A 27,311-nucleotide genomic window follows, 5' to 3' on the forward strand; every position below is an offset into this window, starting at 1 on the left:
ATTGATATCGACCTATGAGGGTACATTTCATACGAGTAAGTCGAGAGACGCGGTTGGCGGGCCTCTACGTCTGTTCATCAGTTATGCATGCCGTCGCGGCAATCTGTGTGGGTGACAAGGGCAGTTGTCGACAGAAGAATACCTGCATAACAGTTTCGTACAGAGCCTTGGATTAGTGGCATGGTGTCACACGGTTAAAGGAATTTTCGAATTAATCCGTGTTTTTAATATTTCGAAATATTGCGGATACTGAAATATTGCGGATACTTACGTGTAGTTGCATATCAGAAGTAAGAATAAGTTATGAAAACGTTGTAACAGGAAATTAGTCAGTCTTGATTATTTTTTTATTGAAAAATTTGTAATTTTCACTTATATCAACTTAAAAGACGGAATTTTCATATGAGTCTAAATATTTATTTATGTCATGTTTTATTGTTTTAATTTGTTATCACCCGCCATAGGCGGAGGGATATTGTTTTGGCGTTGTCCGTCCGTCCGTCTTTCCGTCCTTCCGTCCGTCTTTCCGTCCGTGCGTCCGTCCGGAGCCATATCTTGGAAGTGCTTTGGCGGATTTCATTGAAACTTGCTATGAGTATATATATATGTGGATAAGAGGATGTTGCACGCCAAATGGCATTGTACACCATCTGTTAATATCGGAGTTATGGCCATTTGTATCTTGAAAAAAATGCTTTTTTGAGTGTCAAATGTCATGTGTTCAGAAGCATATTGGCGGGGAATATCAATTCAACGAATTTGCTTGTTTATTTCGACATTTGAACTGAAATTTATACCAAAATGCCTGCTATACATTTTGAACAAACACGCTCAAACGTTAACAAATAACTCCTTTTAAAACGGGGAATACAAAAAAGCTAACACAACAAGTTAAGTAACAAAGATACGCAAAAATATGTTTTAAAACTACTTATAATTAAACCCATTAAACCCATGAAAGATTAATAAGGGGGGGGGCGTCGAACATATTCGGGACTTTAAACTAAAAGCGTGCCCCGAAGAAAGGACATGCGGTCTTCTTTATTAGTATGAGTCCCGGGGTAAATAGACAGGTAGGACTTTAGATCCCAATATATTATACGGGATCCTAAGCCATTTAACAGACATAAAAACATGTTTATCAATGTTGTTTCCTATTAACACTTAATTTAAACAAATATACCAGGATTTTAAGTTTATTTTAAGGATAAAAACACACAAACCACGGCCTACCCCCCCCCCCCCCCCAGATGATATTGAGAGATGCATGTATGATGTATTAACTTTTGAATTTTTAACTTTTATTGAAAAAAAAAGACGACGCCTTGTGCTGTTTGTGTAATTGGACTCCAGAAGGATAGCCCTCCGGCCAAGTATTGTGACCACCAACCTAAACTCACATTCTCATGGGAATTGAACCCAGGTCGTTGTGGTGAGACGCTCATGTACCAACTATAGCGCAAGCAAGACAGCCTATTGATAATTGCATAACTCGGTAATTTGTTGATAATTTGATCCTCGTTCTGGGAAAGCTGGACTTAGAGCATGTGTGTAAAAAGTCGTCTTTGATTAGCCTGTGCGGATCAGGGACGACACTTTCCGCTATAATGGTATTTATTTAAATAAAGCCTTTTCTCGGAGAAAATCCAGATTATGCGGAAACTGTGTGTCGTCTCTGATAAGCACGTGCGAAGTACACAGGCTAATATGGGACGACACTTAACGCACACGCATTAAACCCCATTTTCCCAGAGCGATGCTCAATGTATAAATTGCACGTGCTCATCTCCAGCACCATGGCCTCTGATCGACCAATGAGCGAGACGACCATACTCCGGAAGCACGCTCTCTACCAGACGAGTTACGTGGAAAACCGTCACGTGATGTCGCCTAGAATCGGCATAAGTCCATCTCCCGCCAGAAATCCACTCTTTAAAAAGAAGGTAACCGTTTTTTACCAATCTGAATCCGATTGTTCAATCTTCCAAGAAGTTTAGATGGCGGTCAATACCTTTTCTGAATTATCAAAATATATATTTAAATAATAATCTAGGATACAATATATGCATCAAGTTTGTAGCAATCGTGTATGGTGAGAAAATTTGAAATCCCGCTTAGGACCTATGTCATTTTTTGTCTATTTTCTGCAGAATAAAGTATTAGTACGTATTATGTGCGACTCACAATAAGTGATATGATTACAAATGTATACTTAACGCGTTAAATAGTTGGAAATTATATAATTATGATGATGCGTATTAGGTATAAGATTTTCTCGTCATATAACACATCAGGGTATTCCTCATATTTTACACATCACTGCTATTGTGCAGAGAGCCCCCAGCGTACCGAGCAAGACGAAAACAAGCGTCCAGAAGGATCGGAGTCCACCGCCACTCCTGACGCGCACGCGACTCAGTCTAAATCAGCTCGACGCACGCAGACTTCAGCGGCTCGACCGACAGCGGCCGTGGCAGGAGAAACCACCGAAGCAGAAAAAAACAAAAGGAACCCTCAGTAAGTACCGAAAGTGCCAGTATATCTTGCATATGTATTAATTACCGGAGAATAATGATATAACGAATAACCTAATATGTGCGCTGTTTTTTATTACCGTAAAGTAACTTCCGCAAATTTTGCTGACTTACAAGTATATTGCTTGTTCCTTTTGGAAACGTTGTATTGTGGTTTTGAAATATGAAGCCAAAACGAACAGTTAAAGTGGCACTGGAAAATGATCATAGTAATACCCTATTGTAATAACATTTAAATAAATGTAAAACACCGATTGTGTCACAAAAAAACTAATAATGAATTGCAAATACCTTAATTAAATTGTCAAAAGTAATGGCCTTAAACAAATATTCTGTTTTAACTGATGTATATATTCGTACCTTAATGGTCAGAAATTAAGTTGTAAACATTTTGTCATCAAGAGAGTCGTGCATTTTTTTTATTATAATTAAACACATATACATGTATACGCTCAAAACAAAGATAAACCAGCGATTTCATTTAAGAGAAAGACATTTTTTACCCTTTACCACTTATTTATAGGTAATAGACCCTTTAGCACTTAGACACGTATTTACGTTTACCGCTTAGATACATATTTAAATGTCAATACCCACGGTTTTCCGGTAAGCGCAGTGGTTTGTAAACCCGCATTTCTCTTTGGCGACCACAGTTTTATCCCCGCTCCCCGCTCCAAGCGCACGTGAGCTTGATTATTGGTCATCATACCGGGCAGGTTGGGCTTTTACCGGGTTCTTACGTTTTCAGCCTCAGCACAAGACCACCTCAAAAACTGATTACCGGTATCTTTCAATAACAACTAAATACCTGGAAATTGCTGATTTATTTCAAAATTCATCTCTACTTTCGTGAGTCTAGGAAGTTACTGTGGTTGGAGTGCAGAGAGACACTGCATGTCCTCCTATGAGCTGCCGTAGGCACGGACGGCCCTCGTTAACTTCGAAATTCACAAAATAATACAACCTACGCACTTTGTCAAAAAATACACGCTGAGCATTTATTTTCATGTTTCAGGAATAGTTTACGACAAAACTCTGCCAACTGACGTCGATACATCAGATCTGAAATTTAAAGCGCGGAAGTATGTGTCCAATTCGAAATATGGCGACATTTACATGATACGGTACTCATTTTTAGCAATAATTGTTGTTAACGTAAATTTAACTTCATCTGTAAGTTCTTATATGGGGAAATCAATTTAACAAAGAACCTTTGCCGTGCAACCACCCGGCTGATGTTGCCGGCATGGCCACGGTGCTGATATAGCTTCTGCCACTAATTCTCGCTCTCTTCACTATTTTAGAGAAATCAATAAAAAAGAGAAACCTAAACCGGAAACCCCTCCGCGGAAGTGGCTCTGGGAGGACGAGTACATGCTGTGGATGGCAACCGGAAGTAGGGATAAGTACCTCGAAGACAGAGGATCGACTCGCACAAAAGCGGTTCCTTTGTTCCAAACCGGAAGTTTGAAATCCTCGTCAACAACTGAGTAACTGATTTAGATAACTGATCACTTTTTTCCTTTTTTCGATGACTGGACTAAATTGTAAACAAAACGTTTAAATCAGGAAGAGTACTTGCAGAATAAGATGTTGTTTTTTTTGTTTTTGTTAGTTATAAAAGCATTATTGTTAATAGTTAAACATTGTAAATATAATTTTAAAAAATGTTAAAGGAATAATGAATAAAGTAATACAATAAAATAAATTGACCTCTCCTTGTTTGAGTTACCTTTCCTAACACAAGAACATAATGTTTCCCTATTGCAATACTTAGAGAACTCTATAAATTGAGTAATATATATTTATTATACATAGATCGGCCATTCTACCAACATTAAATGAATATCCACGCCCGAACGCTGATTTCTACGCGTAAGTCTCACAAACGCACAAATTGTACATGTAACGCATGCGCATACGGGTTTTCCGTTGTTAAAACACATTATATGCACTAAACGCATGCCCACACGGCGTTTCATATTGAAAAAAGTAAACTTTTATGCATGCACCTAAAATCTTTCATTGTTGTAAATGCCAATGCTTCGAGTTCAAATACTAGTATTATAATTATTTACATTTTGTTTAATTGATCTGAATTTCCACTCACTCTTATTTGCCTTATAAGCCCTTTACAACATACAATACTCTACATACTTTTTGGTATATCAATTTACAATAAAGAGTTTGTACGCAGTCCAACTCGTATTTAGCCAGGAACATAACAAATATGATTAGTTATGATAAAATAAAAACACGTCTCGCTATTGCCAAAAAATTCGATTAAAGTAACATGCCAGAAATAAGTTAGTCTTTAGTTATTTAAAAAAAGTATAATGGGTGTAATAGTTTCACGCATTCGTTGAAACCGATTTGCACATCAATTAAAGAACGAATAGCCATTGTTACTTGATAAAACATACGATTGAAACTGCTTTTATCGAGATTAATGCATCAAAACAACCCCAATGTCGTACTATACATTGTGCTGAAAGGGACTGCTCCACTGTTTTTAAAACAAAAACAACAACAACAACACATCTCTACAAAGGAAATAAAAACTGTTTTTGTGTTTATTTTTGTATTAAAACTTTGTATGTTTGCCTTTGCTGTGTATTTGTAAAGTACATTTCTTTGGATTGTCGATTTCTTATTATATAAGACATGCTTGATAAGGTTAATTTTGTACAAGCCACGTTCAGTCCAAACCTTACAAATGACAAAAAGACGTGATAATAAAACATGGAAAGCGTAAGTGTTACAAACTATAATTTTCACCGCCCAGAGCTATGAAATCGCTCCCTTAATTCACATTTTCTTGCATGCCACACTTACCGGTAGATACGTTTCTGTATAACATGCGTCCGTGGATTATTTTAAATTGTATCTCGAGAAGTTTAGTTTTATGCTGATTTTATATGTGTTTTGTTGTCTTTTTCTTATGCATGAGTATACATGATCGTACGTAGTACCGTAGTTTTGTTATTGTTAGCATGCAGGTAGAGTCCACATATTGTCTGTGTCATTGAGATACATCATACAATATCAGATGGGGGTAATCACGTGATAGTCATGATGGCGACGTCCATACCGAGACAGGTATCTTACGCCGTTTTATAACCTTAATTTATTGTATTATTTGTTTTAATGCCGCTCACTTTCCAGCAATATCAGCAAAAAAGGGATTAGCGTTTTTTTTTAAAATAAATAATCGCTCTTTACCTCGACTTTGCTCGCTGCGAAATTTGTTAGCGGAATGACCTAATTACAACTCCACTAAGAAAATTGGCAGCCAGTAAAGTCGAGATATAAAGTGAAATTGAATATGAAATAATCGCTAATAACTTTCTTATTGATATGGCTTGAAAGTCGGCGTCATTTAAACATTAAACAAAAGTATTAAAGGGTATAAAGCGGCGACAAATACCTGCATTGGCATGGACGTCGCCATCTTGACTTTCACGTGATTACCCCCTCTGACTATGCCCGTAAATTTATGTTCACAATTCTGCATGTTTAAAAGCATGTGTTTGTGAAACTTTGTTATTTTAAATGTAACATGTTGAACGCTCGCAATATACCCCATACGGCGGTCTATTTCCTACTTATTGTCGGTTTGAAGGACGACAAACAACATGTCAAAACGAAAAATATATCCACCGCGTGTTGTCGCCCTTCAACACGAAAGAACGACAAATTTCATAATTGTCGTTTTGGCGGATAGTGAACCCCTTTCAAACCCGCTAACATACAAGTCTTAGGCGCCATTACACCAAAATGGGTGAACGAAATAACGAGGGATTTATTCGTCGTGTTGTCTTTCTGGTGGTTACAAATCGTCGCATTTACACTTTTGATTTTCGTTCTGGCGTGTTGGTTGGGTTGAACGTTGGGTTGACAAAATTGAAATACGCGTTGAATCCAAAAAATATATGTACGCATGCATAGACGAGTGTACGGGTGGACAGACAGACACGTATAATCCGTAATGTCTGACATTTAAAGCATCGTGATGTGGCGACATTTCTAGCAAACTAAAAAAATCATCTATCTGAATTGTAAAACTGCAAAACAATCCGTCTATGAATGTTCCGAAACAAAGAACAAAACCGCATACTGTTAATGTACAGTTTGTTCCACTGAGCTTGACTCTTGCATGAATGCATTATTAACCCATTTATGCCCAGTGGACTCTCCCATCCTTCAAAATTGGATTAATTTATTTCCAAAATTAGGGGCTGTCAAGTATATTTATTTCTATATTTAGAATATTTCATAAAGAAATTCATTTAAGCAAACAGCGCAGACCCAGATGAGACGCCGCATCATGCGGCGTCTCATCTGGGTATACGCTGTTTGCAATGTCCTTTTTTCAGGACGCCAGGCATTAATGGGTTAAATTTGTTCCATAGTCGTGTGTGCTTTTCACATATAAGAAAAATGTACACAGTTTTATAAAGTATACAACAATAATATGAAAAGTACTATGTTTAATTCGTTAAATGACCAGCTGAAATGAATTTTACATACACCTGTGCACCACTCCCTTTCACAGCCAATACCACTTCCGTCGCATGGAACGCATGCGCAGATATAGGGCGGCCGTCGTAATACAGTGTGTGTTCCGCGGATGGCGAGTGCGTGCGTTTATCCGACGTCTCAAAAAGAAGGTACGTTAGATCAGAATAAAAATAGACATGTCACAGCAAAAATACTTCAGATTGTGAGTTCATACAGGATAAACATATTGCTGATGTCTTAATTGATTCAATCGACGGATTATGTGGTTTGAGATGATAAATACGTAGATTGACTAAGTATTAACGCACTTTCGCAACATTACAACACGAACATGGGCCTCGCTCTGTGAAAAGGGGGTTGAATGCATGTGCGTTAAGTGTCGTCCCAGATTAGCCTGTGCAGTCTTCACAGGCTAATCAGAGACGACACTTTCCGCTTTAATGATATTTTTCGTTTAAAGAAAGTCTCTTTTAAGCAATTATTAGGTTTTGTAGAAAAGTGTCGTCCCTGGTTAGCCTGCACAGGCTAGTCTGGGATGACACTTTACGCGCATTCATTAAATTTCCTTTTAACAGAGCGCGGCTCATATTCTGTATTCTTAGTCTTAATTCTTAGAATAGGCTGGTGAATACGGGTCCAGTTGTTTAATTACACTTCCCAATCTAATATTAATATTATTTTAAAAGACAAATCGTATGTGATGTCGCCTATATTTATTCGAATTTATCAAAACTGATCAACATTATTCCCAACTCAACCATGCAAATGAAATTATTTAATAAGTAAAAAAAACAACATTAATATAGAACTTGAAATCAACGCAGTTTTTATTCAATATCTCCTTCGTGTAAAACTAGTTCACAATTACTATTCAATATTTCCTATTTGTAAAACTAGTTCACACGTGTATCATTATTTAACACATACATCACACGTTAACACTCACACCAATAGTTCACAATAACATCTCTTGTTCACTAGTATTAATTTATCCTAAATAGTTCACATGAATATCGTTTATTCACACTACCATCAAAAATTGAAATAGAAATCAATAGTTCATACTCATGGTTACTCGTTCACAGTTACCTCAATCGTTCATATTGACATTTCATGTTCACACTACCATCACTAGTTCACATTAAAATTTCACAATGGTGAGACGGGTTCACACTGATAGAACTAGTTAAAAGTGTTCATAAGTTCACAAATGGTATCTATAATTCACACTGGTATCGTTAGTTCACACGTACGTGTGTTAATTTCTTTGTTGAAATTTCTCTCTACGAATATTTTGTAGACTTAAGCACAATTTCGCTGTTTAATTATATAATTATTCGTGTATTATTTGTATAACATGTAAATACAAAGTTAATAAAGTTCAATAATAACCATTTGGGTAAGGGTCCTCGGTTTATATACAAATTAATTGACAGTGTCAATTTTTTCTTTAAATGATTTTAACAGTAATCTGCATTTAATGTACACATACTCAATTTATATTAATAATATGGTAAAGTTCAGCCTACACAACTATGCATAAGATCTCATTAAATAACGATAAACTATTCATAATTATCGCAAAAGGCACATTTTTAGCAATAATATATATTTTCTATTAATTACATTACTTTAAAACGGATTTTTTTATTATTTCAAAACAACTTCAGTGCACAAAATATGTCGTTATAATTAAAATCTTAAAAGATAACTGTTATCTACATCTCTGGTTCTATGTAGGAAAAGGGCGTAGACAAGTATCTTGTTTATTAAAATTGCGAACTGTCCATGATTACGAGTGGGTAGGAAAGTACTGCGCTCTGTTTGGCTGATGAGGTTATAGATCGGAAAATGCTGGGCTCTGATTGGCTGATAAGGTTATAGATCGGAAAATGCTGGGCTCTGATTGGCTTATAAGGTTATAGATCGGGATTTGATTGCAAGGTGGCGTAAAGTGGATTCAACGTTGCCTGTAAATACACGTCAACGTTCATACTTGCATCACAAGTTAACACTTGCACGTCAACGATTGACATCATAAGATCAAGTTCACAATAAAAAATCGATTTCACAAAACTGCAAATCACGATCTTTTATAAACTAATATAACTATCCAAAGACTTATAGGTCTTTGAACTATCCCACCAGCTGGCTTTACTCTGATGTTAAATTAAATTAAATAACTACCCGTTAAACTGTAAAAAAATAACCCAATAACCGATCAAAATGTAACTTATAAGATTTCACAACCAGTTTAAATATACTTTTTCGTTGAAATGTTTTTGAAAAGCAAATGATCACGCAACGCCCTATCCCCGTTTTCAAATTGCTTATGCAGACAATAACACTATGAGTCCAGTTCAACACAGAGGATTCACCACGCCAACAATTTCACATAAAAAGTCTGATCAAAATCGTTCTCATCTGATAGCGATAAAATTGTGATATGGAATCGCGTACAATTGAAACAGTAAAACGGATCCATATTAATGCTACACATGCTGAGCAAACCGATTGTCCCTTATAGGCGGTACTTGAGCACGGTGCGTCCTGGCCCCGGTTTCTGGCATTCTACAGGGAGCATGTGTCGCGGGTTCGAGCCCGGCACGGCAGCATGCAACACTCGTGCAGGATCAGCCTGACTGAGGTTGAACGCTTCATGAACCTCAAACAGAGTACGTATATACACTTATATTAACCCATTTATGCCTAGCGTCTAGAAAAAAGGCCTTGGCAAACAGCGTAGACCCAGATGAGACGCCGCATCATCTTGGTCTGCGCTGTTTGCCTAAAAGGATATGTGTACGAAATATTCTAAATATAGAAATAAATATACTAAACATCCCTTTTTTTCACTAAATTGATCTAATTTAGGATGGGAGAGTCCACTAGGCATAAATGGGTTAATATAATGCGTTTAATTGACGCTTATGATAAAAGTGTTTGTCGGTGTTGAATGCGTCATTGAATAATTAGTTCTATCCATTCTTCAGCCATGGAATGACCGGCTTCAAAAATACATAAGCATTTCCTGTAAGAGGAATTATATACCTATTGAAAACATGATTATTTAACAAAAGGTATTGTAACCTCATAAATTCAGATGGCATGTGTAATGTTCATGCATTTGCTAGTACAGGTATATTGTTATCCTCTCTAAGTTCCTATCATGCATCAAACTTCTCGTCTCGTATTAAAAATGTATTTAAAAAAAAAATATAACAGTAAAAGGTGTATTTTCGAGCATGATGATACATACAATTTTCTTTCATAGTCCTTTTTGGACACAGTTTGCCATGCTTAAAAATGACATGGTCTATATAAACGCACATCCAGAGCCTTTGATAATTTATGCAATGACAGCTCTCAGCAACCCTTTGGGTTATAAAGCTGAGAGTTGAATTAACCCATAATGCGGCGTCTCATCAGGGTCTGCGCTGTTTGCTGAAAGGAAATTTTGTAAGAAATATTCTAAATATAGAAATAAATATATAGACATCCCGTATTTTGGAAATAAATTGATTCAATTTAGAAGGATGTGAGAGTCCACTATGCTTAAATGGGTTAAAGCAGCTTGGAAATGTCACCGCCCATTTTGCTTCAGACTACGAGCGCATGTTCCGCGAGTTCTGTCCCGGTGGTCGTCTGCTCCGCGATGATTTGATGGGCTTTTTAAACCGGTGCGACCTTTGGCCGACACAGGGCGATATCAACCGGAGCTTCGACAAGATATTCAGAGGTAGGTGTTAATATAATGAATGAATATGAAATCATTGAACAATGTTATTTTAATTTTAAAATGTCTGGTCTTTGCTTAAATAATTACTGTAATGAATAGCGCTTGATTTTGGTTTTTGAAACGTTTAACGGATATCAACAAATTGACATCATCTCTACTCTACATATTTATGTGAAAACTAGTTCTTGCTACCATAACTTAAAATGTGGCTGTTAATATTTTCTGAGTTTGCGAGACAGGTCTAGTTAGAACTATAAAACCTGTCCGCTGAAAAGATCCTTTAGACTTTTGCTCTGTAAAACAATGATCCAGGATACATTTTATCACAGCCACGTGCTCACTATTAACTTAAAAGACGCAATTACAAGATTTAATGTTAAGATTGGCTTCGTTTATTATGAACTGGTCCACTTAGACAGCGTGTTTCACTACTTCTGCTTCACGCATTTGCACGTTTTCCTCAAGGATCCAGAAACACAGCGGAAGTTGTATTTGTCCTCGACTGCGCGAATAACAGTGACGTTGTCGACTACCGCGATCAGATAAAGTTCGTAAAGGCCGTTGTCGACACACTTGACATTGCCCCTGATCGGACCCGGGTGGGGGTTGTACCGTACAACGAGGACGTGTACAACACCTTTGGAATCAACCAGTACAGCAATAAGGAGGGTGTCCTGGAAGCTATATGTACGTACCGAGTCTGTCCTGGAAGCTATATGTACGTACCGAGTCTGTCCTGGAAGCTATATGTGCGTACCGAGTCTGGAATTCGTAAAGCATCATAAGATTATCGTTATTACTATAATTAACCCTTTGCATGCTGGGATATTTGTCATCTGCTAAAATGTCGTCTGCTGAATTTCTAAAATTAGCATTTTCTTCATTTTTTTTTCAAAGAATACTATCAGAATAGCAAACAGTTTGGATCCTGATGAGACGCCACGCTCTGTGGCGTCTCATCTGGATCCAAATTGTTTGCAAAGGCCTTTAAAATCCGGTTCCAGCGCTAAAAGGGTTAAGTCTGAAAATGTCTCTTAAAAGTATTAATCTATCCAGGTTCAGCTGCAGTTCAGAACTTAATTCCACTTAAAAATATAGAGCCCGTTTTATTATAAAGTGTACGATACATTTACGATACATTTAAGTCATGATATAATCGTTGAAGATATATCATAGATAAACACCTACCTCAATTATTATATATCTGCCATTATATATTGAACATAAAACAATGATTACTTTTCATTTCCTTTTACCCGCTGAGCCTCTCATGCCCTTTATTTAAGGAACGTATTTCTCGCAAATGATTATTGTGAGCTTAAGATTGATCGTTAGTTAATATGTCGTACGATCTTTGATAAGTCATGGCCATGTTTACCAAGTAAATAACTATAATATATAAAATCTCTCCACTGAAACAGCTCAGATAATTTAACAATTGATGTTTGCACAGCATGCCCCCCCCATGCGTGCAGTCAAGTTTCAATATGTTCAATTATTGAGAGATATTTTAATATTGCATGTCAGGTAATTTTGAAATTTGACCTTTAGATCTGCAAATCTTCATTCCTTCAAGAATTAGCAACATAAAAAATTGATTTGATTCAAGGTGTAACCATTCCCATGATAGCACTCAGAAACGGTTTTCACCACACAATGCCCTTGACATTTGAATATTTGACCTGATGACCTCAAAAATGAAGGGCGTATACCTTTCCTTCTAAGTAATTGGCATACCAATTTGCATGATCTAAGGACGGTATATATCGTGCAGAAACAAACTAGTTAACATTTCATGCTTCAAGTTCCTGTGACTTTGAGCTGTTGACCCTAAAATCAAAAGACGCATTCCTTTTTTATTCCAAGTATCTATTATACTAATTTACATAAACGTAGGTCAGCTCTAGATGTCGCGCCGAAACGAAATGGTCTACAATTCATGTCACGTCCATTATGACAGTGTCACTGTTGATCTCAACATCATAAGACCCCCTATTTTCCCAAGTAACCAGCATACCGATTTTCGTGGTGGTAGATCAATGCGTTCTCTAGATAACACGATGCCTATACCGCGTGACTGTTTAAGATCTGTGTTGGGATAATAAAGCGCGACCCATTTAACATGGTTAATGATGTCTTTTTTTGTTTTTTTCAAATTGACACTTTCTGTAGCGCGGATCAAGCTGTGCCCCGGACTGACGCGGACGGATCTGGCCTTACGTCTCATGCAGGACATGTTTAAAGTAAGCGAATCCTTTGTATTCACGTTCTATATATTTCAGATTCTTTTTTAACCAAAAAATAGGATTTTCAAGAATGCGTACACAATGTTTTAGTAGCTTTTCTTGTACATCATCTATGAATGTAAGCTATTACACCAACCTTGATACCTTCGGGTTTGACAATGATGTTCTTAAGTGTGATCTTTCAGGGGAGCTCGTGTGAATTGGGACAGAATTAAATTGCATGTTTTCAGAAAATTGTAACACTTACTCGTATATCTAACTTACAAAAAAGTCTCAATAATAAAGCAAATATAAATAAAAACATGTTTAAAACATTATCATGTAAGAGGTCAAAGAAACCGCTGATCAAGTTAACATATTTCACCGGTTAACCGTCAGGCTGTTGTATCTGAAGTAGAAATCTTATGCCGATATGACAGTTTAACACTCACCCATTGATCATGTGACCTACAGGACAGCCGACCTGGCGTACAGAAGATGGCGATAGTCGTCATTGACGCTCCGTCTGCAGCGCCGGAGAAAACACGCGCCGAGGTGGTGCGCGCGCATGATATGGGCGTAGAGATATTTGCAATAGGTAGGTATTGCATTATACTGAGCCTGACTGTTTAAGTCAGTTTTCGGTGAACGCACTTCTAACTGAGGCGACCCGGTCCCGCTCCCTGTTCCCGGAAGCATGTGAGTTTGGTTGATGGTCACCATGCCGGACAGGTTTATTCATAGTAGTCCGGCTCCCCAACCCACAACATAAGCCCCACACTTAAATTAAAAAAATCTCAGTAAAAAAACTTATATTGGAAATTGTAGCCATAATTCAAATTGTCCATTGTTTTAAAGTTAATTATGTAATTATTACTCCGTGTCCTCACATCATGCAGTCTCGGGTGCGGAAGGACCTAATAACTTCGAAACACACACACACATACACACTTCCTTTTAGAGAATGATTGAATGTTCATCGCTAGCATTTACATTCACATACTTGCATCGCTAGTATCTGAATGTAAAAATGTTCGCAGTAGATGAGTATTGCTTGTCATTGAATGCAGAAATATTCGCAATATGTAGGTCCTTCTTGTCAATGAATGAACAAAACTTTGCAAAAGGTATGTCACGAATGTCACTGTCTGGCTTCTTTCTAAGAATTTACTGTAGAAATATTTACATATATGTCTTGCTTATCACTGAGTGTTCACAATATGGCTTGCTTGGCATTGAGTTTAGAATTTTTTACAATATGTATTGCTTATCACTGAGTAGCATACACAAATATCCGCAATGGCGGCGGGTCACGTGACCGGCAAGATGTCAGCCTCCTTATCTATGGAACTGACATCGTCTATATCTTGCTTGTTACTGAGTGTAGAATTGTTCGCTATGCATCACTTTTATCACTGGGTGTAGATATATTTGCATATGCATTGATTATCACTGCGTGAAAAAAAAGTTCGCAGTACTACTTGCTTGTCAATAAATGTAGAAATGTTCATAAAATGTTTCGTTTGTCACTGAATGTAGAAATGTTCACACGATGTCTCGTTTGTCACTGAATGTAGAAATGTTCACACGATGTCTTGTTTGTTACTGAGTGTAGAAATGCTCGCAATACGTCTTGCCTGATACTTAATGTAGACATGTTCGCAATACGTCTTACTTGTTACTTAATGTAGCAATGTTCGCAATACGTCTTGCTTGTTACTTAATGTAGAAATGTTCGCAATGCGTCTTGCTTGTATACGTGTAGAAATGTGCACAATTTGTCTATTTTATTTCTTATAGTAGAAATATTTACAATATGTATTTTATGTCACTGCATGTATAACTGTTCGCAATACGCCTTACTTTGCACTGAAAATAGAAATGTTTACAATATATATATGGCTTTCTTGTCTCTGAGAGTATGTATAGTCTGTATTGCTTGTTAATGCGTGTCGAAATATTCACAGTATATCTTTTATATATCTACGCGTAGAAATATTTGCAGTAGGTCTTGCTTTTGACTGATTGAAGCAATATTCACAAAATGTCTTGCCTATTTCCGAATGAAGGAATGTTCACATTATGTCTTGCTGGTTTATAGATGCATGAATGTGCACAATGTGTCTTGCTTGACAATGAATGTATAAATGTTCATATAATATTTCTGGTCGATTAATGTTGAAATATTCACAATATATATTGATGTTCTACTATTTTAGAAATGTACGCAGTAAGTCTTAATTGTAACTGAATGCAGAAATGTTCACAATACTTGTTGCCTGTAACTAATCATATGAATGTTCACAATATTTTTTATTTGTTACTGAATGAATAAATGTAGTACATGTAGTTCTACCTTACCCCTTACGGAAAGTACAACAGTAATGTTCATACAATATAATATATTTAAACGTAACATCATACATTTATCATGAACATGCCCTTCTTACAGGGATCGGACCGGAAGTGGAAGAGGAGGAGCTGGCGCACATGGCCTCTACACCGGAGCACGTGTTCCTCGTGCACGATACCCGGTCGCTTGTACTAGTGAGGCGCCATCTAGAACACCGTTTCCGACTTGGTGAGTGTGTGGGGTGGGGGGGGGGGTCGCTTAGTTTCAAAATGTATACGAGAACATAGCTGCTGTAAGATCGACGTAGTTTTTGCGTTAAAATTGTCTGTAGACAAAACAACAGGAAACAACTCAGATACCTCCTGTTTCTGAACGACCATTTTCCTTACTTAATAAAAGTCTGCACTAATATACGAATATGACATGCACTTCAACGACACGGCTTTTTTCTGAAATCATTAATGGTGCAAATACACTCTCGAATATAAACTTATATTGAATAAATAAGTACAACAATCATTGTACGTCCATGGACTCGACATAAGAAGAGCTTAGCGGCCTTTAGTTGTTGTTAAAATTTAATACGTGGTTTTAAATGCACACCTTTTTAATGGTAGGGTAAATTCTGGGATTATATATTTTTGTCTTGCATTTTCACCATTTTAGTCATATGATATCGTTCAATTTACCGATTCCCGCATTTCCTGGATAAGCTGGTTTAAATTTACTAATGCACATACTTAAAACAAGTGCCCTACTTGATTCAGAAGAATGGGCGAATGTCATGGTCATCACCCGAGAAAACGGGGCTTAATGCATGTGCATAAAGAGTCGTCCCAGATTAGCCTGCGCAGTTCGCACAGGCTAATCAGGGACGACACTTTCCGCGTTTGTATGGCATTTTTCGTTTAAATGAAGTCTCTTCTAAGCAAAAATCCATTTAAGGCGAAAATTATCGTCCCTGATTAGACTGTGCGGACTGCACAGGCTTATCTGGGACGACACTTTACGCACGTGCATTATGCCCAGTTTTCTCAGAACGCGGCTCAATTATTTAGCCGGGAATTGATCCTATGATTTAGTCTAAACCTATGTATTTTAGCTCAATTGCATATAAAGCCTAAGGCTTATTTGAAACGCTCTCGAGTCCTTTTCCTGGGCCTAGAACTAGTACTTGGTGTCTTTGGGGGATATCTCAAGTACACCCCCCCCCCTAGTGGGGATAGAACCCGTGACCTCCCCGATCGCTATGCCGACACCATATCCATCACGCCACGGCAATCCTCTGATTTATAGTCAAGCGCTCTACCTACTGAGCTAGCCGACCGATGCATACAGTACAAACATACGTGTTAACTGTGGGCACTGGACATATAGACTTCCGTTTATAGAATACCGACGTTAGGAATGCATTCATGTTTGTAGAAGAAACCAACATAAGGCATAATGCCATTGATTATAATAGTGTTCTTTAAAGATTCCCAATCAACGCCATACGTAGCGACTAATAATAGTCACGTGTGCAGACCGCTCAGTCAATCAGAAACGCTGGAGATTGTGTGGACCGCCTACCCACCGGAAGCATGTGATCTGCAGGACAAGGCGAGGTCACGATGGATTCGACCCGTGGTGGGCGGGAATGAGGCCTATGCGTTACTAGGTGAGCAGAATAAAGAATGTCCGATTATGTGAACATTTTTAAGTAGAAGGAGGTGAAAGTGGTGTTCCTTTGCCACCCCTGTTACCTTCATCGGAAAGATTTACGGTGCTTTGTGACGCCATTCCTTAGAGCAATGAATGAATATCCTTTTTATTTTAGGTATACAATACATTTTAAAGTTACGGATATTTTAAATTGACGTCTTTCTATTAGCAGAAAATCATATGATCGATGGATCTTGAATTCTGACTTCGTTCCATTAGCAGGCGACGATAGTCGTGTCAGTGACTCTCGCTTATAACGTAAATAAAACGCGAAATTCATAGATATTGTTTGTCGCATGATGATATTGAAAACAGTTACACACAGTAAAACATTATGCACAGTTGGGTTATAGTGACGAATATGACGTCATTTCTTTTACCAGACGACGACATCATTCGTCAAACGGGCTTACGGCCATGCCTGCAGTTGGTAATCCAGAGTCGTCTGCGACGTGACGGCTTCATCATCCTGCCTTCTGACGTCAGAGACGGAGTCCAGCGCGTGACAAATGAGGCTCAGGCGCTTGACCTTATTGACAAGTTCATAAAAGACAGACGCTGGATTAATATCTTATAACGCACCCAAGGTTTAAAGGCCTCGTTTCTGGAATGTCTGGCCTCTACTGACAGTTTTCCACTAAGTGTATTGGGCTGCCATATAATATCTTTTATCTGACATTTTGTCTCAGCCGATTTAACATTCGCTCATTGATATTACTCTGTTGCAGTGATTTTCAGTTGATAAGGTCCAGCTTCACTGTTACAAGCGCGGATTGCCATTTCAAGCGGTGGGGTAGGGTTGAAGTTTGCTTGAGTTTCATTTTTTGCAATTCGACAGTATTTCCGTCATATCTTAGGGATCAGATAACCAACAAACACTTTTCTTATGTAAGTTGATTGACCATTTCCAAGCGCACATAATAGACCCTTTTCACAATAAGCCAAAATCGATAAGAGCGCGAAGCCACGTGACTCGCAGAATTTCAGAACGAGACTGAACGCGCAGCCATTTCCAATAGTGCCCCGAAATTCCGCATCTAATTTCAACCCTTCACTCTTTGGAATATTTGGCGACGTAATTATATTGTCAACACAATATGACATTTCAGGAATAAGTTGATATGTATATTTCTCATTTTAAGTGTTAATTCATCACGTGATATCTAAAAATAGCAACAGCGGTAGTATTTTGAAACTAGTCTATTATGCCAATAACCGAATATTGGAGTTCATGAGAAAATGGCTCTAGAGTATCTCACGAACAATACCCACACAAGTTATCTGTCCGGGGTGAGGAATAAATCCACAATCCTTTGATTTGTAGAACAGCGCTCTACCAGCCGAGCTAGCCAATCTGGCTAATATATCCATATAATGAGTCACGTTATAGGAAAACTGGGCATATTGCATATGCGTAGTCTTGTACCGGATTAGCCTGTCAAGGCCGCACAGGCTGATCAGGGACGACTCTTTAAGTCTAGACTGGATTTCCTTTTAGAAGAGACTTTCTTATAACAAAAAAACAACAACTATAAAAGCATAAAGTGTCTTCGCTGGGACGACACTACGCACTTTCAACAAGCCCAGTTTTCTCAGAATGCGGCTCAAATATTTTGAAAAACACTTTGAAGAGTTTTCTATTGGATTCTATATTTTAAATTGTTTTATTACAACAGCAAAAGTTTATTAACATTTTCAAAACTTGCTATCATTATTATTTCGTATTTTTATGAATACCCATGTACAAAAACAAAGTATATAAATATGTATACATTGCTATATTATTCTACGTATATAAATAAATAATATTTTTTATACGAGACGCTGTTAATGGATTTGCAAGCTGAGGACATTTATTTGATTTCATTATTGTAAATGATATTAACTTCATGGATATAAACTTACTCATAGTTATGAGTAAATTTATTATTCTCTATTCTCAAAATACTATTAAAATCTCATCATCTTTATAACCCATATCATCATTATTATCATTATCATACAAATAATAAACCAAAGACAAAATAGGAGTGAGTGCTTGTATTTGACAGGACTTTCGACATATAAATGCAAAAAAAAAATTCTTCTGACGCCCGTATTTGTTGTATGTGCAATGGATATAGACCTCAACGGCACCGCTCAATTGATGAGCATCGAGACGACTGGAAACGGTGTAACATCTTTGTTCAGGTGTATAAAGAACTGAAACGATACTATTTAAATGCTGTAGGGCATGTAATAATGAATTCTTCACATGCACATGTGTGTCATGTGAAAAAATGCAAATTTATTCATAAAAATTAGACGTCATGTATATATCTCAAATAACAGAGTTACTGTTTGAATAAACTGATCCCGGCCGATGCCCAAAGTGCACGCAGGACGCCCCCAATGCCCATCAATCACGCTAACTTGCTTAAATATTATACATTAACAATTGTGAAACATTAATTTGTTCAAAGAAGCTGCTTATATCTGCAAGATTCATCCATCACCACCAATCAAGAGAAGTGTACATGACTTCACGTACACCCCATACAATAATCAGTGGTAATAAACGATTCAGGTAAAACCGCGAGCGGGATACGCAACCCTACTGCCATTTTTGTTTTCTTATTTTTTTTCTTTTAATGGCAGGGGGACGTATGAGGACCCATGGCTCGAGACCGGTGTCTAGGTGCCTTCATCACCTCCCGAAACCTCTAATTTTAGAGAAATCTACAAATAAGCAGCTATTATTATACTGTAAACATTAAGTATTATTTAGTAAAAAATGTCATTACAACATTATCAATTTCATTGCGCAAATTAACATAACAAACAAACATCAAAAGCATCCCGCACACACCCCGGACATCAACATAAAAACAAACAAATCACTCAAACCATAAAATCCATAAAGCACCTAAAAAGAATGTTGATAAATCATAAGTATTCCGAGAAATATATAAATGCATATGACGAACAGCTATATTAAACCGACTTCAACATCTAACCAGTCACACCAAAATGAAAATATTAAGTAATCGTACAATAAGAATGTCTTTAAAATTAAACGTTCATTACGAAAGAAAACAAAAAATAATAACACTGAACTTTAAACATACCAATATTTCAATAAATATGCTGGAGGTACTATCTCCAGGAAGTGAGAGTCTCGAAAAACATGACACCCATAACTTAAAAAACCTCATTCAAACACAATATTAAGTAAAAAATGAGTCAAAATAATCAAAAAAACTTAGCTGCTTCAGACTTAAATGAAAATACACCCATCGTATTTCCCAGTAAAGGAATCGGTTTGTGTTAAGATCCCATCTCACATGGACTAAAAACCGAACTGAAAATATACTAAATATAGACTTTATAATTGCAAAATTGTAAACATAAAAGCAATGTAACCAATTATTTAACCATACATTCGCTCATTAAGGGCGGGCGGGCGGGGTTATCACCCTTTCGTTTTCTTGTTCCATAATGTTTGCCTGTCAAATACACCCTCGAATGGCGACTCAATAGATGTGCAAATCATATATACCCCAAAACGAAAACCTCGTGCGCTTTCGCGCTAAAACATGCACACAAAACCCGTGCATTATTCGCGCTAAACCATTACCATAATCTCTCTTCTAAATAACACGTAATACACCATACTATACCGTATTTATCAAACCGAGAATAATTTCATTTAAATAGTGATAACATGCACTTTTTTTCAATACATTACATACTGAAATGCTCAAGTGAACACAAATTTAACTGACCAGCAGTATGTTCAATTTAGAAAAACATTTCATATCTGTATTGTTGAATCTGTCGTTCTCTGAACAATACCTATATTCAAAAGACCAAACTTTACGTCAGGAATTAAGTTGCAATAATCAAATAATACTTATATATACAATTAAACATAACTTTTTATGAGTATTCTAATACATTTCAGTTACAGCAAAAAGTGGTAAATGAATTAAAACAAAAATAAGGATATAACTCATTTAAATAAATATGTATGATGACCCTTTTCAATAATAAATAAAAATAAAAATGTATCAATCTTTTTAGATCAAATAATTTATCTTTTAAAATCACATGATTCAGTATTTAAATCAAATGATTAGTCTATTAAAATCAAATGATTAATCAATTAAAATGAATGAACTCATGACACACACATATGTTTATCAAAATGAATAAAAATTTAGGAATATGTGGATTATTTTTTTTAAAATATAAATCCTTAAACTCACTAACAATTATAAAAATGCTAAGACAATCAACAACTTAATAATTAAAGATAAACAACCTACAGTCAATAAAAACACATAGCCAGGTAAAGTAAATAATAAAACTGGCTAAAACAAGATAATATACAATTTGTACTATAACAACACAAAAACAAAACAGCACCATCAAATAAATGAATTTCACGGAACATGTATTGCACTATGTAAATATATAATGTAGACGGCTGAAAAACATCACTAAACCTGACTAGACTTTTAACATATCCTAGATTGAAGGCTGACAACCACTATTAGTCTAACAAACACTCTTCACCATAGAAGGTTGAGAACCACTATTAGGCAAACAAACACTCTTCACCATAGAGGGCTGACAAACATTAAGCTGACAAACACTCTCCCTCATGGAGGGCTTACAATCACCTATATGCTAAGCAAAAAGTTCTTAAGGACAACTTAAACGTAAACAAGAGATGTGTTTGTAAGAAACACAATGCCCCCTATTGTTCCGCTTTTAAATAAAATTTCAAAATACCATTTGGCAGGTTATGATATTATCTCCCTTTTAAAGCTTATTACTTCCCTTAGATTGTATTTTATGACTTTTGACCTTGAAGGATGACCTTGACCTCTCATCACATAAAATGTGTAGCAACATGAGATTCACATGCATGCCAAATATAAAGTTGCTATCTTCAATATTGCAAAAGTTATGGCCAATGTTAAAGTTTTCGGACAGACGCACAGACTGACGGACTGACAGACGGACAGTTCAACTGTTATATGCCACCCTACCGGGGGCATAAAAAACATCAGGTAGTTGGTAGCCATTTTCTTAAACTTTTTATTCCATGCAAAAGTTATTTCCCACTCAAATAATAATTATTATTGACGAAACTCCCCCAAATCTGTTGCAACATATCTTTCTTATCACATAAAAGTTAATTTTGTAAATGTAAACATTTGATGGAAAGCTAACCTTGGAATACAAAAAAAAGTTCAGAGTTTGCAGCAAAATTAAGGGTCGGATGGATAAAGGTCAACAAACAATTGTTTAGGCCTTACTACTAGAACTTTTGTATCATACATTTTGATCATAGAAACTTTTTGATCCTTGAAACTTCTTTTTGATTATAGATACTATATTTGCTTTGATCATAGAAACTTTGTCATCATATAAACTTTTCTATCCTTAAGGTATTAATACAATTTACAGCTACGAGAACGGATCTCAAAAATAGGAAAACCTTACTTTTAAGACCTCATAGCTTTCCAACTGATTTTACTGCTAAATGTAGGATATTTGCTTTTGATGCGATAACACGTTACACTGGAAAGGTAAATATTAACATTGTCATGACCACATATGCAAATGTAGTTAAGCAAAAATATTTATATCTTGTGTGATGCATATTATAATTGTTGAGAATATATTTATTTTTACAAAGAATTCCAGTACAGTGAAAAAATGTTCCCCTCTCTTTTTACAACTACGCATACAATAAAGTGACAACTACAAACTAGACTATTAAATAATGACTACGCCTACAGCAGAATTTATAACAATTTTAACAACTTTTATTCTGAAAAATAATATACCAAATACAAGCTAACTATCAAAGAAAAGGGCAAAATTATTCCATCACTATTAAATCCCTTTAAAAATGCAACCGAAACATGGTTAATATTTACTATGGGGTTGTGCTATGAACATCACAATATATGCACTGAATGTTCAACATGTTTGCACATACATGTATTTACATATAAAATCTTGAGTCAGGGATGGCTGAAGGAACAAACATGAACACATATTTCTGATGGTTGAGAATTACAATGTTGTTTCTGCCTTAAAAATGTTCAGACCACAACAGTTTTGTTGTATTGTGAAAAAGACTATAGATACTACAATTTGTATTTTGACACACGGGCAATAGCTTCCATCAATTTTAACTCGGTACCCTGTTACAGATGCAGCACTTGTATATTAAACTTCACAGTGGTTAACACATATTGTTTTAAATTTGTTAATACTCATTTGAGTTCACACCAATAAAAGTCATATACACAATAGTGATAAAACATAAAACATGAAATAAACTATAGCTACCATAACTTGTATTTGTAAAGGCTATTTCGCATACAACAAGTTTAGCACAGAGTGTTCTGTAAAATTGACAGAAACAATTTCAAACAACACAGTACTGTAATGTGTATCATGTTTTGTCCTGTATTGTATGGTAATGGATAACTTGCCTCAAATATTTTAAAAGACTAGCTTATTTAAAAACATATTTTCTTCATTGATGTTTCTGAAATTTCATGATTCCTATGTTGCACGCAAAACTATTGTAAGAGATATAGAGATATGGGCTAGATACAACAGTTCCCACTCAACCCTTTAGTAGTGGACCCAGGTGTATTGTTATTGCAGTGAAAAGCTGTATCAACTTACAAAAAGAATCTGTTATTCTTCTATGGCTCCAATACGCAGGGTTACTAATACCCTTGTACAGCATACCAATCAGTTAGTGCAGGGTCCTGTATTCACCAACTGATTTGTAGACTTAAGTCTATTCTTTAAACTGATATGTACCAAAATTACTTTAAAGTCAAGCCTAGCATGGTAGTTAACATCTATAGTTATTTAATTCTTTGTTGAGAACTATCTGTTATGAATACCAAAACCATATTTAGCCTGTATATATGCACATTCATATGTACTTTTATTGAGTCTCAGACAAGCTTTATTCTTAAGTAAAAAATGGGTTGGTAAATACTGGCCCAGAACTGCATCAAGTTTATGCTGAAAACGCGTCACATTAGACCCTGCTTTGCACTGAAGCATCATCGATACTTGAAATTCAATATTCGAAAGACCTGCTGATTGGCATTGTAGATTTCACAACTAAACACCACACATCAATCAAAGGCAATACTACAACTTCTAATGGCCATATAGTTTTCACATCTGTAAACAACGCAGTTGTCAAAGGCCCAACTTCAGCTTTCGCCGCCCTTTTTTCTTGTTTTGAGTCAGTGTTTCCTGTTCCTTACGCGTCCTCAACACAAACGTGTAGTCCCCATTGTTGTTCATGGCGTAGAACACATTCACTTTGTCTGGTATAAGCAGTTCTGTAAGAAACACAGCTAATGTTTTAGCCTCTACCTGGGATAAAGGGTCTAAATGCATGTGCGTAAAGCGTCGTCTCAGATTAGCCTCTGCAGCCCGCACAGGCTTATCATGCAGCCCGCACAGGCTTATCAGGGATGATGCTTATTGCCATAGCTGGATTTTTGCTAAGAAGAGACATCCTTTAAACAAAATATACAATTAAAGCAGAATGTGTCGTTCATAATAAGCCTGTGCATTCTGCACAGGCTGATCTGGGAAGATAATTAATGCACATGCATTAAGACCTCTTTTCTCAGAGCGTGACTTGTATGTATATTTGAGTTATCGCATCAATACTTTATATTTAAACAGATTTAAAGGGGCCTTTTCACAGATTGTGGCATTTTTTTAACTTATTCATTAAATGCTTTATATTGATAAATGTAAACATTGGATCGTAAAAGCTCCAGTAAAAAATCAAGAAAAAAATTAAAAAAAAGGAAAAGAACATTGCCCGGAGCAGGTTTCGAACCAGTGACCCCTGGAGTCATGCCAGAGTCCTGAAGTAAAAACGCTTTAGCCTACTGAGCTATTCCGCCGAGTACACATTCGTGTCGTATTTTATACCTTATATAAGCAATCTTCGTAGTTTCACAAAATTTAACGACAAAAACAGAACTCTCCAAAATATTCAATCGTTTCGCGTTGCAACGCTTTATAATTTTTAGGTTTTAAAATCGTCAAAAGATGCATATAATGGCTATATTAGAGCATGGTTAATGTTCAGTATTAGTGTTTCCTCACAAATATCATAACTAAAACGAAAACTAACGAATCTGAAACAACTTTTTTCAATTTTGTCAATTTACCAAAGCGTGAAAAGATCCCTTTAAGCTTTTGCATATCACATACTTTATTTTCAATGTTATCATACAATCAAAACCCTTTCTATGCAGTGTTTTTTTTCACCATTTTTTGGAATGGGGCCAGGTCCCTTTGAATTTGGAAAATTCGCGGCGTTTCGACTACAATTGGGAAATAAGTGTTGTTGCTGTTTTGCTAAAAAAGCTTCAAATTTAGCATAGAAGTGTTTTCAATATTATATTTACTAAGGTTAAACTTATATGACTGGATGGGAGATGAACAAAATGTTGAAATCTATAAAAACAAGAGCTGTCACCATAGGATGACATATGCCCCCTATAAACGCTTTGATAGAAGTTATAGCATTTTTCGAAACCTAAACGCAGATTTTGAAACCTAAACGCAGACCCTAAGTTCTAGGTCAAGGTCACAGGGGTAAAAATTTGTGCATATGGAAAGGCCTTGTCCATATACACATGCATACCAAATATGAAGGCTTTATCTCAAGGGACATAGAAGTTATGAGCATTTTTCAAAACCTAAACGCAGATATCAAAACCTAAAGGCGGACCCTAAGTTCAAAGTCAAGGTCACAGTGGTAAAAACTTGTGTGCGTATGGAAAGGCCTTGTCCATATACACATGCATACCAAATATGAAGGTTATATCTCAAGGGACATAGAAGTTATGCGCATTTTTTGAAACCTAAACGCAAAGTGTGACGGAATGACTTACAGACGGACAGACAGACAGACGGACAGTCCGATCAATATATGCCCCCTTTTCTTCGAAAGGGGGCATAAAAATATATATATATTTTGAAACCTTCCACTGGGAAGTTTTAGGTCCCATTTGGGAAAAATATATACTTTTTCCCAACGGGAAAGGGCCAAATACCGGACCCGATTATTAACAAAAAACAACTCTGCTTTGATTTTGGAAAGTCTTACCATCATGTATTGGACAATTGTGTCTCTGATAGCCTTTGTAACCAGTGACACAATATTTTAAATGATAATCAAACACCTACTTTTTTTTTTTTTAGAAATAGTACCAGCACGTGACCTACGATCTGCCGTCTCGTATGACGGATGTTATGATGTGAAATGCACAAAGAGAAAAACTTTCATGGACAGGAGTTTCGGAGTTGTTGGTCCGAAACTGTGGAATGACCTTCCATCAAGCATCCGGACTTCCGCATCAATAAACATTTTCGAAAGGAATTTGAAAACATTTCTCTTCAGAGACTTTTACACCCTATTTTAATTTGAATACCTGTGATTTAAAAAAATAATCGAGACTCAGTTGTGCATGCTTATTTGTCACAAGGACTCATAGGACCAAGCAATTAAAGAATTGTGCGGGCGTCATTGCTCGAAAAGGATATTTATTGTACAAGTGACTGGTAATCAAGAATCATTAGGGCTTCTTTGCTCAATGATTGAATTACATAAACCAGCTGTCTTTTAGTCATGCTTAGGCCTTCTAGTTGTGTCTTATAGTCACACTGTAATTTTAACCTTCAAGTTGTGTCTTGTAGTCACACTTGGTCAGCCTATTTGTGACTTGTAGTCACGATAGTTCAACTAAGGTTAAAACCCAAAAGAAGTATCCTTAAGTATGACAGGTGACCGGTAGCTGCGGGATCCGACAGCCAGAGTGCAGAACTATCCTTTAACGTATCCTTTTAGTTAATGAAAAACACTGTCTTTATGTTGCCAAATATTTGCTCATATTATCATTATAGTTATTGTCTTAACTCTAGTTAATATATCAATTTATAACATAATATTTTTCTTTTACTTTGTTTTAATAGTGTAGCCGGTATTGATTTATTGCTTAAGTTCCTCACAGCAATATTATTTATATCACACATTTTTAGATCATTAATCATTTAATTAATGCGGCATAATATTATCAATATCTCTTATTTTTTATCGATTTTATGTACATATATATGTTTTGTACAACGCCATTGAATATAATTATATAAATAGGCGTTTCATCAAATTAGCA

The 27,311-nt window shown here is 36.3% G+C and overlaps 3 protein-coding genes across 29 annotated transcripts in view; 2 read left to right on the plus strand and 1 right to left on the minus strand.

Annotated features, from left to right (window-relative positions):
- The window catches only part of LOC127839152 (uncharacterized), a 158,239-nt gene that overhangs the window by 90,047 nt on the left and 40,881 nt on the right, over window positions 1–27,311 (plus strand). The window lies entirely within an intron of this gene.
- Window positions 1–27,311, plus strand: part of LOC127839489 (collagen alpha-1(XII) chain-like) — a 308,993-nt gene that overhangs the window by 64,784 nt on the left and 216,898 nt on the right. The window lies entirely within an intron of this gene.
- The window catches only part of LOC127839150 (ral guanine nucleotide dissociation stimulator-like 1), a 357,707-nt gene that overhangs the window by 46,846 nt on the left and 283,550 nt on the right, over window positions 1–27,311 (minus strand). Inside the window, exon 16 of one of the 2 annotated variants that reach the window (XR_008030184.1) lies at window positions 24,016–24,197. The exons of the other annotated variant lie outside the window; for it this stretch is intronic. The gene's annotated coding sequence lies outside the window, so the exon portion shown is untranslated. Of the gene's footprint in view, window positions 1–24,015; window positions 24,198–27,311 lie in introns of those variants that run through there. 2 annotated transcript variants of the gene reach the window in all.

This window comes from Dreissena polymorpha, chromosome 7, assembly GCF_020536995.1.
Source record: "Dreissena polymorpha isolate Duluth1 chromosome 7, UMN_Dpol_1.0, whole genome shotgun sequence".
In the NCBI taxonomy this organism is placed as follows: domain Eukaryota; kingdom Metazoa; phylum Mollusca; class Bivalvia; order Myida; family Dreissenidae; genus Dreissena; species Dreissena polymorpha.